The sequence below is a fragment of the Neopsephotus bourkii genome, unplaced genomic scaffold (genome assembly GCF_033783945.1).
Source record: "Neopsephotus bourkii isolate Nb327-2 ecotype Australia unplaced genomic scaffold, CSIRO-AGI_Nbou_v1 NB_1825, whole genome shotgun sequence".
In the NCBI taxonomy this organism is placed as follows: domain Eukaryota; kingdom Metazoa; phylum Chordata; class Aves; order Psittaciformes; family Psittacidae; genus Neopsephotus; species Neopsephotus bourkii.
Window position 1 is genome coordinate 1277907 of NW_026902298.1, and position 20196 is coordinate 1298102.

A 20196-nucleotide genomic window follows, 5' to 3' on the forward strand; every position below is an offset into this window, starting at 1 on the left:
AGTAAACAGGCTGTGTTCTCTTGTCATGCCTTGCCTTTAGCAAAAATCAAAGCGCTGTCATTCACAGTTATGGTTGGGATTCAGGATTTTTAGAAGCCTGGCAATAAAACATATTGAGGCTTGAATGCATTCCTTCCATTTGTGTCTGAATGCCTTCTAATCATAAAAAAGTCCTCTAAATAGTCTCTACCAGCATAAAATAGGGTTTTGTTTAAAGTCTGAAATGGTTTTTATTTTGGGAATCGTGTGTTATTTTAGTTCCATAGTTCTGATCCTGTTCCATATTCAGAAGCAATTTATTTCTTAAGGAAAGTCTAACTTAAGCTCAGGGTTTAAGAAAATAATCAGCTGCAGCTTGTATGATTCTGCTGAATGCTATTTCAGGTGGGCAGGCAGGACTGTGCTCAAACCCCAGAGGTTACATCCATTTTATAGAGATTACTTTTTAACCACTCTTTGAAAGCAGCATTTTATAAATCTCTGATGTTTCACTAGTTCACCCAGCTAACAAGAAAGATTTTGGTTTTGCTAAAAGGAAATTGTTCCAATTCTCATCCTATAATTAAATCCACATTTTGTTCTGTTCTCATACTTTCAGAAGGTCTCATTCTGTGTCCCATTAAATATGAGCTTGTAAACTTAGCCTTCTCTCTCTTCCATGATAATACTAGTTTGCCATTCAAACTTCTACAGTAAGAGCTAGAAGTTACTTATATGTTACTTGAAAGAAATATAGTGATATGTGTTAGAAATAGTGGATTTAAATCCATGCTTAATTTTAGCAACCTAAGTCCAATAAGTTGAGAGTAAATTGGTGTGAAGATTGTATAATGGACATAAAAACCAGGTATAACATAAAATGATGCTTTGATATGTTTACACTCAAAGCAACATTTTCAGTTTCACACATTACATGTACATTACCAGATATCACAATGCTGTGAAGAACTGATAATTCAGAAGCTGTGGATACAGTTCAACAAGGAATGACAGCTTGTTTTCTCACACAGAAATACAGAAACGTTATCTAACATGTAGGCATATGCTTTGAAATACAGAGTAAGAGAAAAAGATTCTCAGCATCTGCTAACAACTGTTAGGATGCTTGGGTTAGATCTTCAATATAATCTGTCAATTTGCATCAATCAAGTTAACTTACACTTCAAGGTGTAATGAAATGTGATCAACAAAATTAAACACAGTAACAGCAGCAAAAATTTCTTTATGATAGTGGGTAAAGAAGCTGTAGTTTTAGTTTAACTCAGAAAATATTGCTTAATATTTGGAGCATTTTTAGGATACAACATAGTCTTTGCTGAAGGTTTTTGGCTGTGCTCATATAAATTTAAAAGGGCATGACTAGGGCATTTCAAGCTATTGCATTACTGAAGATTTAATTTGCAATTAAATAAGGAAAAAGAAACTGTTCATCTGCAACTCTGTGCAAAAAATGTGTTCCACCATCCTATTAATACAGATTGCAACCTACAGACTGTATAGAGGTGCATAGTATTGCTCATATTTAAACACATTTACACCTATGTAAACTTAGATAGTTTTGTAGAGGTCTTAATTGAACAAGGATGACAGATTTCTTGACCAGACTTTCACAAAAACTTCAGTATTTTATTCTGAAGCCAAAACCTTAATGAACTTGTGCCCTGACATCCATTAATACAGTAATGAGAACCATGCCAACACCACCCAGAGAAGTTGATCCCAGACAACCGCAGGCAGAAAAACAGAGTTCTCACTAATTCAGCTGTAAAAAGATTAAATCTACAAAATTCACCTCAAAACAGGTAAGTCTTTTGTGTGATAGAAATAATCTGCTAAATTTTGGTCACATCTTACGTATCTCTAGATATTGCTCAGTAAGTACCACTGATGTTTTATTACTTTGTCTATGTATATTTGCGTGTAATACTTAAAATGTTTCTTCAGGACATGTGAACAGTGTTTTAGTTGTACAATAATTGCTTAATAATCACCTGCTTTTCTGATCAGTAAATAAGTGACTGATGTAAAGAAAAACAACACTCCTACATCTTTTCTCTCGTACCAGTGCACTGCAATCTGTGTCTGTAATGAGTTATACAGAAGACTGAGCAGGCTGCTAGACTAGCTCCATGCTACACATGCCGGTGGTAACCCGGCCACACAAAGCGTAAGAGGTTGGTAAATCCATTTGTTTCTGAGTACTGGACTCCCATCAATCCTGTGCTTATCTTAGATTTAATCATCTGATTTGATTCCAAATGCTGCTTACAGCAAGGATCAGCAAAAGTGCTTACAAGAGATAGCCAGCTCTGCTCCCGCTGGGTTTTGTTAGTATTTGTGCACTTCACTCCCTTAAAATACTCCAATTTCATGTTTGTGACTCCATGCCAATGGAAAGAAGTGCATAATTTTGTCTTGACACATGAACATTACCTATTCAAATCTAAGATATACAAGAAAATGCGCCTCAGTGGGAAACAATGCAACCTAGAGATCAATCCTTAAATTGTTGTAGGGTAGAGGGACCAAAAGCCTGTAAATCCCATAAGTCTTCTTTTCTTAGAGTGGGAGTTAAGGGTCCTAGGTTATATAGCTGTTTTTGAATTTTATGCCATCTATAGACTGTTCAAAATCCAGATTTAGATCCTCAGGCCTTAAAATTCCTGCAGGGTGAATTTCCTTATAAAGAATTGTTTTCTGTAGAAAGCCAATCTCTTCCCACAGGCCGGCACAATTTAAATCTATGATGCATCTCTAACAGCAAACCAAAGAAGCCCATGGGTGCTGTTTTAGCTAAATAAGCTGCTGTAACAACAAACTCTTTATTGCATCAAAAAATGCAGCAAACTACTTTGAGTTTATAAATGAAATATAAATACAGAAAGAGAATCTCAGAGACCACTTCTTGAGCTACGAGATGCTGCAAGACTATGAAGTTGTATAAAATTTGAAGTTTTCTCGTTCTTACCTTAGTTACAGCTTTCTATTGATGGCCCAGAAGCAGAGAACATCCCGTGTTTCAAAGCAAAGGAATATATCCATCCTAAAAGAAGAAAAAAGGAAGAAATTGGGAAAAGGCCTGCAATTTCAGAAAACTTGTTTCTCTTGTACTACACTGCAATTAGAAAGTAATAGTGAGATCATATTCAGCGCCAGAGGAAAGGAAGTTTAATTGTATGTGCTATGAGTAAATCATAGTTATGTGAAGCATTTAATGAGAGTTAAACTGAGAAGCAAACGCAACAGGACTAAAGACTCTTTGTGTGTCACTGATTCAAACAGCTTTTAGAACATCACCGTCCTTTTACATCATTCATTTATACAGCAGATTTCTGGCCTGCTATTCACATGCCACAACAGTACAATTATTCTAAACATAGTGTATTACACTATAAAAGAAATGGATATATTTGCCTATGATGAGGTCCGTGAGACCCTATTCCTTAGCTAAAACATATAATTAGTGTTATATACACTCAAAGGAAAAAGCTGGTCCAGGTATACATAAGTATTAAAACATGTATCTTTAAATATGAATGTTCACCTTTGCTATCCATCCCATTTCCACCAGGCCAGCAAAGATACTCCATCACTTAGGGGTGTAATACTTAGCAATCACCACACACAAACATGTATTGCACATATACATAGTTATATACATACATTTAAGATGGCAATATAGAAAGGAATGAAATGTAAAGCGGAAATATTTATTTCAAGCCAGGATCTTTCTGATATTATTGCACCTTCACAAACTGCCAAACCACCATAGGAGATGGCCTTGGTAGAAGAACAGAAAGGGAAATCTGATGCATTGTTTTCACAGATCTTTTTTGTAATATATATGAGTGTAAAGAGGGTGGAATATAGATGACTTTCCAGCTTGTTTTGTATCTGCTGGACAGATAAACAGCAAGGAGCAATCAATTGCTGGCTCTAGAACCACAGGGGTGAAGAGTACAGAAGAGGACAACAAACTCGCCTGCCTACAGGCTCACTGGCTTTTAACACTTAGTCCCATATTCTGGCTAAATGCATTATAAACACACTGTTTTCTCTTTTGTGGAGCAGACGAGTATTTGCTGTTTTCCCTGAAATTCTCAGAGCAGAACGAAGTCCTTTAGTTTTGGCTATTTATGGAGTCAACATCATAGGAACACTTATTTCCTATGAAGTCTAGAAATCATATTAGCTCATCTGCTGTCATTTGTGGCTGAAACAGAAGGTTTTGGTGCTGCTGACTCTAAACCTACATCTGATCTGGGATGTGGCCTTAAACTTAACCATTGCAGTTCCTGAGTTTTAGCACTTATCTAGAAGTAAGCCAGTCCTCTCAGTGTTTTAGGCTCAGTTGCACCTTCACAATGCTGGTCACACGACATAAATTCATGGGTAAAGACATCTTGAAGCGGTTGGCTCCAGCTCATTCTGCCCGTTTCCCAGCTGTTCTGCTTTAAGCAGCACGTTATTGAAACCCGGTAGTGGCAGTATAAAAATGCCCCAAAGACAAACTGCCTGAAAAAAAGCAGCAGCTGCAGTTTAAAGTGACAATATTTGTCACTGAAGTTATGTGGATTGTCCTTCACACTTAAAGGGACGAGTCTACCTGTTGCCTTTGCTTTCAAGAGGAGGGTGATGAAGGTAAAAAAAGACAAACCTGTAAAAAAATGTGTCTAGAGAAATAGATTTCCTTTATGGAAAAATTGCAAATATTTTATTTTTCTTCTTACAATTTTACTTATTTGACATTTTTATTCTGAGTTCTTTGTATTTGCACTGCACGTATGAATCATGACTGTGTCAAGTGATTACTTCTGACTCGGATTAGTAGTATGAAGATTAGGGTTGGCTGAGTAGACTTGGAAAGAGAAACCCTGATACAGTCACATGTTAAGATACTACTAATACATAGTAGATACCAATACATACTAATACGTAGTAGATACTAATACACGCTAATAGACAGTAGATACCAATACAACCCCATAGAAACCCTCTTTCTGTGTTTGGCTGAATTTTCCTCCTACCAGCATTTACATGGTTACTGACTTCTATTCTTTTATTCATTACCTGAAAAAATGCAATGTAACAGTCAGGAAAATATGTAAGCCAGAAAACCATCTCAATAGAATGTATTATTTATCTTGCCCTAACACAAATCCTAGACAAGAACAAGTATAGGAACACACACTGAGGAATGTGATAGAGTTATAACAATTTAATGAATTACAGCTTATCAGTGGAGTTGCTATGAATTACTGTTTGCATAATTTTCAGCTCCCCTCTCCTTGCAGGTTAATGTAAAACTTCAAATGTGAGAGGGGATTCTTTAACTAAAATAGCTTGACTTTGAACACTGCATGCCTATGAGTGAACATGCTGACAGTTATGATGGCTTAGCTAAAAGAAAGATGTATTCTGTTAAGCCAAAGTAACTGAAGCCTGTAACTAAAAGAAACATCATGGATTTTTTCATCATGGATTTCCTTGAAACTACTCCAGCTTGCACTAATACGAAAGAATGGGATGAAGTTACTTATGAAACCAAGGGGGGATTTCCCTCTTTAATTTCTACCATTACATTTTCTTCTCTTTAATTTCTGTTACTCTGACAGTGTTTTCCTCTTTCAACTTGCTCTTAAAAGTTGACCTTAGTTGCTTCTTGCACTGAAACAGGACTACACGGCTGTGCACCAGTTTAATGTTAATGAGTAAAAGGCTCCAAAGCCTAACAATAATTAAATGGGCACATGCAATTGATGAGCACTTGGGGGGAGAATGCAGTTCTTTAACTCAGAGAAAAATCAAATCCTTGACCTGGGTTTGGAACAGGAAAAGTTGAAAACTAAATTGAGAAATAAATTTCTATCAGAGCAGCTCAGAAAAAAAACACCCAGAAAACAGAAAACCCTAAAAAATTAAATAGAATAATTTTGAAAATCTCTGCCTAAATTTCTTGTTTTACCTGCAACTATGGAGTCCTTCCTGGAACACAAGATAGTTCTTCCAAGAATTTGCATTCACACAATATATCAGAGTTAAAGAAGAGATGAAACTAAAAACAAGCATGGCAGGACAACCCTATCTTTACAAGGAACAGGTACTAAAGCCAATTGTCCAGAAAAGTGGCAAACTCCTATACCCTGCTTCTGATCTCATTCTAGCCTCCTTGCTTCTGATCATTCTCATCATTCTCTTCGGGTAGCTCTTTCCCTTGTGAGGCATTTTGTCATGTAATAAGGAGTAATTACCAAGGAAATAATGGTGAGACTGAACCAAGCAAACTGGACTTAGAATCATAGAATCATAGAATAGTTAGGGTTGGAAAGGACCTTAAGATCATTAAGTTCCAACCCCCCTGCCATGGGGGTCATTCCTCTTCTTTACCCCAGATAAACTTCTTGTAGGGAACAAAGTGACTCTGCTGATATGTCTTTAACTTCCTTTCTGCAACAGTAAAATATATGAATTGCCTTAATACTGAGTACTACAAATCAGAGATCATAAGGTACTCACTCAGTGTAGACTGCAGTACCTATCTGATCTCAAGAGCCTTGTAATATAGACACTTATGAGAAAAAGGAAGAAACAAATGTGTTATGTTTCATGCTGTATGTGTGAAGTTTTCAACTGATGATCTCTTCCCACAACTCCCTGATCACACTTTTTCATAACAGTGGAAACTTTTAATTTACAGACAAACTGTGCCTGCCATAAGACCTTTGCACATAAGGTCTTAGTGCAAAGCAAAAGCTCCAGCATTGAACAAATGCAAACAGTCTACCTCAGGTTTCTCACCGTGGCTACAACTGTGGTTGATGATGAACCTTCTTAAATGTATGACTTAGAAGGGGTAAAACCCAAACTTCTCATCATCAGCCCCATGGTACAGTATATCACTGTGGCTCCATGACTAGAAATCTTTAACAAAATACTCCATGGCAAATTCAAACAGTATTTCAGGTTCTCTAACAATAAGCATCAACTATATAGGTTCTTTCTCCATAAGCCAACCAGCTATAAGAGAAGCCTTGAAGACATTCAAGGTGACATATTTTTGCATCAGGATCTCGGATAAATGCAAATACCAGCCCCAGGAAATCACAGTGTTTGTAAGAAGCACCTTTCTCCCAGTCTGCTTTCCATTTTTTTCCCCTAATTCTCTTTGGAAAGTTGAATGAGGGGAAGCAACTTTCTCTTGCTAAGCCATATGTTCAAGTCAGAGCCCATCTAGTTTTCTGTTATCTCTGCTATGATGTTTTCAGATTGACAGACTGCAAATAAAATTAAAATGGATCACTATAGAACATCCAATGTGATTTGGCCCATAATGCAGGTTAAAAATAACCTCAGATTTGATTATTAAGTACACTAAAATCATCTGTTTAATAAACTTCCCTTTGCAATTATTTTTCTTCATAGTTAGATGAACATTTGGCATTACACTGCATTTCTCCACTACATTATATTCTTGCTCCTCCAGTTTAGTCACAATCATTAGTGGATATACCCTATTACAGATGCTTCTATAAGCATCTCAGAGCTGAAGCTGGAAATCTAGGTCAATTTTTTCACTCAAAAGTGAATCAAATTTCTTTCTGATGATATTGGAATGTGTGATAAGGGAAAACTCTAGTCTGTACCTTGGTAAACTTCGACAGACTCCTAAACCTTGATCAGCATTACTAACCCATAGCATGAAATCACACACTTCTGTGTGCAGCAGCTACTAATAAATGTTCATCCAGCTAATGCATCATTACAGGTTGTGTCTTACCAACTCTAGGAACGACATGCCATTCTCATTTATGTCTGTGTACTCCCAAATTCTTTCACCTCTATGATCAGGCAGGAATGTGAGACAGAATTCAGTCCCATGAGTCTATTTCACAGGGGAATTACATAAGTAAATGAATATCACTGAAAACACAGATTAAAAGAATCTGAAATGAGGTGTTAAAAACCCGCTGCTCTCCTGTGCAGTTTCAGCAGCTTCCCTCTATTAGACTCTTGGTCTGAACATCTTAACAAAAATAGCATTCCTATGAGGCTGCTGTGATTCTGGTCATGAAATCACTATCTAGGGTTCATAGTGCTTTATGGGGGGCTGCAGAATAACTTTTGGATTTCACTAATTTCATTTAATACTACTATCTTGTTTAAAAGCTTGATGAATTGTATAGGCCAGCACTGCTGTTTTCATGCCTTACATTTCCAACTTTTTAATCCATAGGAACAAATGGATGCATATAAAACCTTTGCTATTACTCAGAACAAAGACAAGTTACACATTCAGAATTATTGATACATCTGATGCTGTCTAGATTATAGGATAATCTCATCAAGTGGCTTGCTTTTCCCCCTATTTCTGCCCTTACTGATGATGCAAGGAGCACAACACCACTGTACTTTGGCTTCTTTCTTAGTAGAAGGGGCATAAAACAATTTCCCTGCTATCCCTTGTGCTGTTCTTTGAGGTCTTCTGATGAAAGGTACTAAAATAAGCACTATGTATTATTCATATATTAATTCACTCTGGCATATTGGTTTCAGGAAACTTCATTTAAGTGCACTGGGAAATCAACATCAAAGAAATGCAGAGTTACACACAGTGAATACACTCAGTGGTGGAACAGGCCAAGCTTGACACAGCTCTGAAAAGCAAATAAAACCTGAGCATAAAAACTCTGTCATCTCCTTGTGACCAGAAAAAAGAACAAATACAAAGCCTTATGATACTTTTTATACAGCTTTTGGGACAGTCTTGTGAAGCTTAGTAGTGAATTAGACTCTATTAATAGTATTTTGTAGGGCAGCCCGAAATATGTATGGAAATACTTGAATTAAGAAAGTGATAGTCCTGAACAAAACATTCAGTGATTAAGAGTACATGGTTTCCTTGGCTTTTAGCCTGATTTTTAGGGGCAATTACATGCTGCTTTTCTCTGTCAGTCTTCAAAATATCTTCAGTGGGACACCCAAAAACTGACTACTTCAAAGTCCCACATCACTTCTGATGGAACAAACTACCAGCACAAGAATTAAAAAACCCTCTTCCTTATTAATTCACTTGGATTTTTCTTTAGGAGTATTTATTTCACTATTTAAAAACCTCCAAATTCATATATATTTATAAAGTAATATTTCTTTTGGTTTTCCTCATGTCTCTCCATCACTTTGAAATACTTTTTTCATATATGCATATAAAATGGAGCATTCTGAACTCTGAGGGTAAAAGCAGAAATTCACCAGGCGGCATTGAGTTATTCCCCAAGATTTTATAGCATAATTTCCTATAATGAACATTGAAGCTTAAACTCTTGATTCCATAAACAAAGTGCAGTATATGTGCACTGAGGGAAGACAATTCATAGTCATTTTGTCAGCAAGATTGTTACAGTAAAGACCTAAGCAACACTTCATCTACCTGTCACTTGTCTTGAAAGGGCAGATTACTTTTTCCTCAATCTTGGCACATCCAATTAAGGTAGACTTACAAGCCAGGCAGGTGCAAAGTGCAAGCCAGCACTTGTTCACATTAGCAATTATCAATGGAAAAAATACATAAGTGCTGAGGCTTGGCACAACAGTTACCTTGGCAACCGTTAGCACTCAGAGCCTCAGCAGAGACTAACATGACAGTTTGACATCTTTTCCCATAAAAAAAAGGATGATTGCGTTCTCTCTTTCTCTCAGTGATTTTTTTTTCTATTCCTTTCTTTCCACGTTGTTTCTCCAAAGCTCTCAGCAGTGACCCTGCCTGTTTAACTCTCATTGCTCACCTATCAGTGTGTAGGGCACTGAACTGAACTACCCTCCTCTGACAGCCATTAGAGCATCCTCTGTGGAAACCAAGCATGTTTACTGTTTACTTGGCCAAGCCTGAAGAGCAGGAAGGAAGGGTAGAGAAGCTGCATTGACCTAAGATAGCCACAGACCTTGTGGCTAAGACAAGTTCACCCAATGTTATCCTTATTTATGCTGGAATACCCAGTAAGGCACACCATTCATCTGTGGCAACTTGCCTTAGGATGTTGACCCGTCTCGCTTATGCATGGACCTTTGCAAACAGTTCTCTCTCTACTCACTAACGTCTCAAAAAGAAAGAGAAATTCAACCAGAAGCTGAATATGTGTATTTTGTGCATAGAGGAAAAAACAATCATAATTTCTACCAAGAAATTCAGTCTAAGCAAGCTCTGCAGAAAGTACAACTTCAGAAAGTGTTCATAGAATCATAGAATAGTTAGGGTGGGAAAGGACCTTAGGATCATCCTGTTCCAACCCCCTGACGTGGGCAGGGAAACCTCACGCTAAACCATGTCACCCAAGGCTCTGCCTAACCTGGCCTTGAACATCACCAGGGAGGGAGCATTCACAACTTCCTTGGACAACCCATTCTAGTGTCTCACCACCCTCACAGTAAAGAACTTCTTCCTTATATCCAATCTAAACTTCTCGTTTCAGTTTTAACTCGTTACCCCTTGTCCTATCACTACAGTCCTCAATGAAGAGTCCATCCCCACCATCCCTATAGCCCCCCTTCAGACACTGGAAAAATGTTATGAGGTCTCCACACAGCCTTCTCTTCTCCAGGCTCAACAGCCCCAACTTCCTCAGCCTATCTTCATACGGGAGCTGCTCCAGTCCCCTGATCATCCTCGTGGCCTCCTCCTGACTTGTTCCAACAGTTCCGTGTCCATTTTATGTTGAGGACACCAGAACTGCACACAATACTCCAAGTGAGGTTTCACAAGAGCAGAGCAGAGGGGCAGGATCACCTCCTTCGACCTGCTGGTCACGCTCCTTTTGATGCAGCCCAGGATACAGTTGGATTTCTGGGTTGTGAGCGCACACTGCTGCCTCATGTTAAGTTTTCTCATGACCAGCATCCTGAAGTCCTTCTCCGCAGGGCAGAGCAGAGCCTGACGTTCAATCAATAGCCTTTGAGGACAGAAGAACTTGAAAAAGGCTCCAAATCATTTTGGAATAGGCTTTGTCGTGGGGGATGCTTGTGGACAAAGTTGTTTAACTTGTTGACTGTGTTAGCTATCAATTCTATTGTTATTTTTATGTCAACTAGATCTAAACACTGATACGTTTACATCAACATTTTGTTATTTAGTGACTGTTTCACTCAAGTTGAGTTGCCCATTGCTGCTGCTTGGGAGCTATTTCTATATGTTCCAGTTGAAGGATGGCTACAAGGAAGATGAAGACTCCCTTTTTACGAGGGATCATATGGAAAAGACAAGGGGTGATGGGCACAAGTTACTCCTGGGGAGATTCCAACTAAACGCAGGAGGAAAATATTTCCCAATGAGGAAATACAGCCATTGGAATAATCTCCCCAGGGAAGTGGCAGTCTCCCCAGTGTTGGACACTGTGAAGATTGGACAGGACAGGGTGCCTGGACATCTAGTCTAAGTCACGATTTGCCTAAAGATATTTAACCATATGATCCCTGAGGTCCCTTCTCAGCTGGGATTCTATGATTCTATGATTATTTTTGTTTTTTTAATGTCCCTTTTCAAGACAGCCTTTTGACATCCACTGTTTTTCTTCAGTCTTACTTTATTTTTTTTCACATCTTTCAATTTTAGAAAGATAAAATCTTAAAGATCTTTATCTCATCTAGTTTTATTTTCAGTGGTTTATTTTCTCCCCTCTTCCTCCCTTGATGTATGTCGTTCTTGTCCTTCAGCTTATCGTATTGTCACTCACTGTCAGCTCCAAATGGAGAAAAGTGGAAGGACTTGGGATAGTTGTCTTCTTTTCTGAGCAGAGGGAGACAGCATTTGAGAAGCTGGGTATACAAACAAAGGTTCCATGATGAAATTGAGCTGTTGGTCTGTTCCTTACCCTTTGATTCTAGACAAACTGAACACATACTCTCAAAGATATGCAGAAAATCAAAGTAAACATCTCCTAGCATTTACAAGAAAATTCTGCATTTGCTTATTATTGCATATGCTTCAACCTTAGACCTCACAGAGAGGAGGCTTTGGCTTTGGAATAACATTGACCTGAAAACTCAAGATGTGGGGCCAAATCTTACTGCTTATGGTCCTGTGATCTGTTCCCACTAGCAAAGAGAATCCAAGCTTTAGTTCTGTCAGCAGGATGAAGGCATACTAAAGAAAGGTAATAAACCATTTTAAAACATTAAACAATCTTTCACAGCTAGTCAGCCTGACAATTTTGACCAGCATTCAATTTAATGGAATGTTTCTAATCATGAACAAGAAACAAAGTCATACTTCCTCTGGTGTAGTTGCATTGATTAGAAGGGTGAACCAATAAACATGACTACTTTCATGTAGGCTAGCAGTACCCTATTCCTTTCCCTGCTCTTCTGTGGCCTGCATTGCAATCAATTCCAACACAACGTAATTTAATTTAAAATCATGATGCTATAAGTACTTGAGAAGCAGTTACAGCCATTCAGTCAGAGAAAGGTCATGTTAACATAAATATTGAAAAGAATGATAATTACTCAAGAAAACCAGCAAAACACATTAAAGAGAAATGAGGCACTTTTTAAATGTTAACATCTCCATTCAGAAATGTTTACATTACATTTAATGGTTCCATTTTCAATGAGCATTCCAATAAAAAAAAATTACTGAACAAAATTATGGAAGAGAATTACAACTAAAAATGACTTTGTGGACATTTCACCATCTTGAGAGAAAATGAACTGTCTGAACCGCATTCAACGCAACTGAATTCAAATAGTCTAAGCATGACTTGTTGCAGAATAAAGCAAAGTACTCTTTTATTAAGAGAAAAATACTTAATCTTTTGGTGCTTGTTCATAATTTAAAATTTGGGATATTTGAAGTAGTTACAAAAAATCTAATTGTTTCTCTAAATTTTCCAACCTGTGTCAGATTGGATAAAGGTAAGAATATCATAGCGACATTACCAGTACCATAGCCTGAAATACACTGTTACTGCTCCTCATAGTATTGCTTTCCATGTAATCCAGCCTTGATATCAAGAAACACACACTTAATGGCACATTCAGAACTCCCAAACAGGCTAAACTTGTTGTTTCAGGGTGACTTTCAGCTTACTGATTATGCTTTTCAAGTTTAATTTTGATGGTTTTATCTTAATTAAACACATTACAAGAAAACTTAGTACTTTTGTCATGTATTCCTGGTTTTACACATGCTGACTTCATTTTTCTTCTCACTTATAGTTGTTGCCGTTTGAATACATTCATTTTTAAAAACAATTTTAGAGTAAAAAACTTAAAATTGCCTCCCAGGAAAACGTGAATCTTTCCAGCTAGGTTTGTAATCTACCTAGACACCACAACCAAAGTCAGAGTGCAACTGTACTGCAGCAGGAACACCACAGTTGTCGAAACAAGATCATTGTTATACAGCTAAACAGGGGTGAAAAAGTATAAGGATAGACAGAAGCGTAGAGCAATAAGGAAGTGGGCTTGTAACTTTTCTTGTTCTTTTATTCTTGGTGTATTTGCCACAATATAAAGCCATCCAGTTTAACCTGCACAAATATCAGGGCAAGGAAATACTTCTGGGTTTGTTTAGTTTTCTGTCAAAAGGACAGGGGGATTGGTAGCACAGAAGTCAGATATTAGGAAGAAGTGGTTAAGAAATCGTGAGAAGCAACAAGTTTAACTAAGAATTCTTTCCTTAATTACAAACTCCTACACCCTTCTTTAAAATGGAAATGTATCTACTTAAATCAATTTACTTCCAAAGGGCTGTCAGGTGAGACCACCCTTATTTGCCGGGACCTGGGAACCTGAAATTTAGAGGAAAAAAGCTGAAGGAATTTCAGAGAGCTTGGGGCTTTAAATGTATATTAAACAGCCTGACAAAAATGTGTTCCTGTGGTTTTTCATTACCAGGGGTCAGCTCTCTTGCTCTCATGCAGCATGTCTGCCAACAATGTAATGTCAGCAGACATCAGTATGGGCATCACAACAGGATCATGAGAGAGTTGCTTGCCGTTGTTGTAAACAGCAGGGCTGTGATATTAGCAAGCAAAATCCCAGTTATCAGAAAGTCCAGCTACTGTCAACGAACCTTCACCGCTTTTCTCTCTAAGCTCTTACATCCAAATTTTATCAAAAGAGGACAGACAGAAGGTGCACAAAATTATAATGAACACATGAAGCAGCAGCAGCAGAAGCAATAAAAGCCATATCAAAAGTGTGGCTCTATTTTTCCCCAAGCAAAAAGCTGATTTTGGGGTTTGACCAGATTATATCGCATGACAAAGCAACTAACTGCATAAAGGTTAGCAAAAAATGTACTTCTACTTTTCAGCTGTAATCAATTCAATTTGGGATGGAATTGATCTCAAATTCAATCCCAAATTTCTCAGCTCTGCTGCTACTGGGAAATAGGGTATGTCTGTCCCTGGGAAAAACTAGAAAAGCAGAACTTTATAGGAAACGGCATTTAAAAACAAGATGTAAAGCAATTATTCCTTGATAATGTACACAAAAGGTGGGAAAAACTTTGCCTGGTCTATGTTCTGGCCCTTTCTATAAACTTCTCTGGGGTGAGGCCACAGCTTCCCAAGCAACCTAGTCTTGTGTTTTGCTTTCCTTTTAGATATGTCTCCCAGAAGTTTCACCTAGACCTGTCTGATGCAAAGCAGCCTTTGCTTCTTAGTCTGTTCAATGAGGACAAAGAGAATATTTTACTCCTTTTCCCTTTGAAAGTCTTTTCTGAATGTTTGGAGATGATTATCCTGTCTTCCTTCAGTCTTTCTCATCTCTAGACTAAACAGTCTCAGCTCTTTCAGGGATTACACTGATTTCATAATGTCTGGTTGCTGTTTTTGGAATTTGAATGAACTCAACAGATGTATAATGATACTAGGTTGACCCAACAAAGTCTTTGAAATGTAAATATGCTTTACACACTAGTATTTGTTGATTCTTGCAGAGGAAATTCTTGTTGACTAATACTGATAAAAATAGCAAAGAACAAATGGTGTGAACTGACATGGATAACGCTGGTCAGTAGCTTACCATATTAATTTAGTGAATCAGAACTATTTTTACTACATATCAGAGGTTAGTTCTTTGGGTGCTATCATTCCTTAGCTCAACAACATTTGATGGCCAATATATATGCAATATTCAAAAAAGGAACTATTCTAGATCTTCCTTTCATGTGTTCATCTATTTCTGGTATGACAGCGATCGTAAAAACCCTTGAAGAAAAGATTTGTCAATGGCATCTAATTCCCTCCTGAGAACTGGCCTGGAGTAATGATACAGATCCTTAAAACCTTAGCTTTTACGCTCATTTTAACATCAGGATTTGGTGTCTGCACAAGCCGTTTGATATGGGGAAGAAGCCTTTTTCCAAGGGGATTGACTATGCACACAACAACTTAAATCTGTGAAAATGAATCAACTGAGTCAGCTGCCGATGACTGCAAAAATGGTCTGGGTGCTTTATACTGTTACCTTTTCAAGCAGGAGCTTGAAATCAGGAGAATTATAGCAAAACTGTCATTGAGGAGAGATCGACTGCCTGGAATTCGCAATGCAAACCTATTCTTATCCCTTATGCAGGAGAAAGATAAGTGTGTGTGTGGAGGGAAAATTAACGGCCATAAGAGTACTCTCCCAGTTGCAGTTTCATCTTATTTATTGTTGCTATTTATTTATATATATATATTTAAAAGCTTAAATGATTTGTTAGCTATGCATCAAGCTAACCCATATAAATGCATGTTTTATTGCAACTGCTACAGCTTTTAATATTCTTTATTATCATCCTTTTAGCACCTAGAAACTAGTACCACACTTTAAGGCTTCACTATGCAAGACTCCATGAGCAAGTCAGACAAAGGCAGATTCTGCCCCACAGGGCTCAGAATACAGGATTTTCAAAGGATGAGGTATGTGAGCAGACAGACATCAAGAGGGACTGGGTGAGGTGAAAAGGTGATGTAAAAGTCAGTATGTTTACTTCAAGAAGCAAGCTTTGCAGCAGAGATAGGAGAGTCAGTGCAGAACAGAGTACAGGGGGAGGTCTTTTTCTTCTACTGCTTCTTTGTTCTTTGTGTCACATTTGCTTGTTGCTTTGTGGCTTCAGACAAAGCCCTATCTTGTGACTGTCATGTCCTGGGCTCCTCACTACATCTGTATGAAGCCAATGATAGAAAGAAGACAAATTACTTCCAATACAGACAAGCTCTTGATTCACCTGGCATCACTGGGGAGACTTTTGCACAGCCAGATTAAAACATAGATACAAATACCTTAGATTAAAATTACCAGCATCCGTCTTGCACTTTGAGCATTTATTCCCTAAATGAAAAAATATAACATGAGCAAAAGAGCTACAAAACCTTCACAGCCTTAAATGATCAAAGGAAAAAACTCCAAGCAAACACAAAGAAACATATAGCTGGTTAACAGAAACAGGCTGGAAAAGCAAGCACTCTCCTGAAAAGCCTCATATAAAAAGCCTGTCATCTGCTTCTTCTTTTTCAATACTGTGGAAGCTCTAGCCTGGATTCTGTGTCTTGATTGTCATGATACAAGAAGTGATGATTTATTAGCTGCTCTTGACCTGCCTGAGTCTTTTTAAGTTAAAGCTAGCATCCTGGTTTCCAATGACTCTCTCAGAAACGCACATTCCCTGTTTTGCAGTTTCTGATGTGAAGTCTAGTCCATTGGCAGATGTGTTGGTTGGTGTTCAATATTTTATTCAGATGGATTTTGTGTATGCCTACGTATATGCTGCAATCATGTAGTATCTCAGTAAACCATCCCAGGGTCTGAGGTCAGCTGAAGTGTTTTCAAAAGTAGCTGATGGACAGAAAAACAAAATAAGTGCTGGTATCTTGTGTCCTCAATGAATGGGCTCCCAGCTATGCAATTTAATCCACTTCATCACCCCCGACCTCTCCCTAGCACCACCAAGGGTTACGAGTCAACAAAATAACAAAGCATTTACAGAAGTGCCATTTAACTACACCTATTCTATGCTGAAGTTTAGCAGATGAACTTCACAAGGTCATCTGTTCAATGAGAGAGAAGACAACATGAAACAACAGCTTAGTGAGAACTACAGGGAACAATTAAACATTAAAATTACAGTCTGTTGTCCAAAATAATAGTATACGCACTTGACTGAATAGCACAAACTATGGATAGAAGCACTATTTTTGATTTGGGGGAAGGTATGATAAAAGTTTATCATACGTTATCAAAAATAGTGTGCTGCAAGCTGTGGTTGGGATCTCCCACCCTGCTGATCATGCTGCCTCTACAAGCCAAAAGTACAGGGGCTGCCAAGACTTGCATTTGTTATTGTATGGATGCTTATTGTGTTGAAATATGTAGCTTTGTAGTTTATAAAAGGCAGTCTGAATTACTATTTGATTTTGCTTCAGTCAAAAGAGCCCATGTCACTCTGGAAACCAGAAGTGTTCACATGCAACATTTACATGTAGACAAGGAAGGTGTCAAACCCCTAGAGACAAGGCAATAGACTGTGGAGTTGGTATTCATCTCCTAAAGCACAGTCCAAATCATGTCAGTAAGATAATATCCCAGGTACCATGACAGTCAATTTAGTTGTAACTTAGATACCTAGTGCCATTTGAGACGTTCTGGGCTGTCCCATGTGATCTCAAGCAGCCATTCCAGACAGGAGAGGATACACCCTGTGAGAGGAAGATGATTTCAGTTTCAGAAATTATGCTGATACCTATACTTTGACCCCTGAATTGTGTCTTCTTGATTGCATTGACTCTCCATTGACTGAAATGATAAATATCTAGCATGCAGGTAGACACTTGCCTATATTACAGACACATAACAGACATCAGAAAGTAGTTAGCTGAATCTGAAGCCACACTAGGTGATAATCAGAAGCTGCTTTAGTTTATTGTTGGAAAAAAAGCCTTCACCTGAGTGAAGCTATTTACCAGCTGAACAGCTGAACAGTCTTGATTGAAACTAAGTGATAAGAAAGCAATGAAGAATATTCAGTGCAATGCAAAACGCAGATAGACTTGGACAGTATCTATGAATGACATTATCATAACACCCGTGCTAACCTGAGATCCTGAGAACCTGAACCACTGTGACAAGTCTAGAGACAAAAAAAATCATCCAAATTCAAATGAAAATAAAGTTACTGAACAGTGGAACAGAAATTATTGGATGCTGCCTAGAGATACAGTTACTTGGATTGACCCTGCTGTGTCCTTGAAAATAACAGACTTTGCAGCAGCAGATGACAAAAAATGCTATTTGGGTGGAAGAGAGGATTAAACTCCCTGAACTCTCAACCCATCTAAAGCTTTGTCACCAGGTGAATACCCAAGTTTCTCTAGAAATGCACCTTTTTAAAGCAATTATGGCTATCCCATGATTTTTTTTTCTGTTCAGTCTATAGCTGAATTGGATGGAAAAATAGAGATTGTAGACCACTAGCTTAGGTTGAATGCCTGGTATTTAGAGTGTGGTGGGATGAATCTCACTCTAAACTGAGACTTGGATTTAATTTTTCACTATACTTAAAGCATCTAACTTAGGGCTGGATGCCCATTTCAGTGGACAATGATTGTAGAAGATCTAAGTGTCCACTCCATTGTGCTGCAGTGCATTGTCTGACCAGTACGGATAGTCTATCTAATGTAGATTATCTCCACAGTGCAATGCTATTGTAATGGATAAATATAAAGACATTATTAAATGCGTATTGAGGTAACGGAGACTACCTTGGCACATTAGACAGGTAGCATCATGAATTTATATGAAAATCAATGCAAACATCCAACCAGATTATGTTTTAAATGGGAATGTTATTTGACTTCTGCTGGCTATGGTAAGAGACAGAAACTTGCTGTAATTGTTTAATCTCATCATCTTGGTCTTTTTTGCATATTCTGTTCTCATTTCTGTAAAATCTCAACAACAGTTTTGGATTTACTGTCCACTTAAACTCCTCTGTGAACCAAATCCAGCTCCTCTGCTCAGCCAGTCAGTTGAAACTGCTGTCATTTTTGCTACTCTTTTCCCTTGCCTTAAGTCTAGTACTTAAAGTACATACTAATGGTAACCGGACATTTTTGAAGCATCTGAGAGAGACTGGAAGGGAAGAAACATTACATCTTCTAAGTCAGGTCTATAGCCATTCTAGAGATCTGTATTATCTTGTAACTTTAATGGCTCAGATTCCTTATCTAGTCTGCTCCACATATTTAGTGAAGTGCACAAATGTTTGCCAAATGACTTTCCTATTTTCTTTGCTACTTTCCTTAGAATTATAGAGTCTAACCCAATACTTCAACAGTTTTTAGTTGCTCCAATTATTTTATTATCCGATGTTGGGCAACAGGAGATCTTTTAAATATCTTCATTTCCCTCAGATGTGTTACCATAACTTGTGCCTCCTTTGTGAATACTAATGACTAGTTTAGGTCCTCAGTGACATCAAACTAAATCTTATGTGTGTCCTTCAGAGGTCGGGATTTTGCAGTATTGACTATTAAGAGATGACATTTCATGCAGATGATGTTCTTCGACTTTACGTCTGGAAATTCTGGGAACATACGCAATGTTTTAGTACATATTTGTACCTAATTCACCTGGGTAGACTGTGTTGGACAAAGACATAAATGAGGCTTTCAATGACAGAAATCTGTATTATCCGCTATATCATTTTTATATGTTTGGAAACCAGGCAACACAAGTTATCCCAAAAGCTAGCATGCAAGTCCATATATATTTTGGCCATCCCATGATATTCTATCCACAAAATGCCTGAAACTATGCACATGCTAGAGATGCTAAATCTTCTCTTTTAGCTGATTAGTGGTGCAAATTTAAAGCACACTGTCATAAATCATCATCACGCATGTGTTTTCTGGAATTATGCTTCTGGGAATGGTTTCAACAAAAGGCATAATCATCCATATAGAGAAAAAGAACATAAAAAGAAGAAGAGGAAAAAAGCCCACAACAATTAAAAAATCCATCCCTATTGCATTTGCCAACTTTGTTCTCAAAAAACCCTATTATGTTTTGTTCTAATTCTGTTGTGGAAAGTGTTGAACTTGAGCTTGATAGACTCAGCTCAATTCCCAGCCATCCCCTTGTCATCATATGTGACAGGATTGTGGGACTTCCTCACTCTTCTGTTGTGGGAAGGTCTTCCTTAAAGAAATGTCCTGG

General features: G+C 37.9%; 1 long non-coding RNA gene across 1 annotated transcript in view; it reads right to left on the reverse strand.

The window, feature by feature from the left end:
• Window positions 1-2967: 2967 nt before the first annotated feature.
• LOC133207104 (uncharacterized) overlaps window positions 2968-20196 on the reverse strand; it is a 658625-nt gene continuing 641396 nt past the window's right edge. Inside the window, exon 5 of the long non-coding RNA XR_009723950.1 lies at window positions 2968-3043. This is a non-coding gene — a long non-coding RNA (uncharacterized LOC133207104). The remainder of the gene's footprint in view (window positions 3044-20196) is intronic.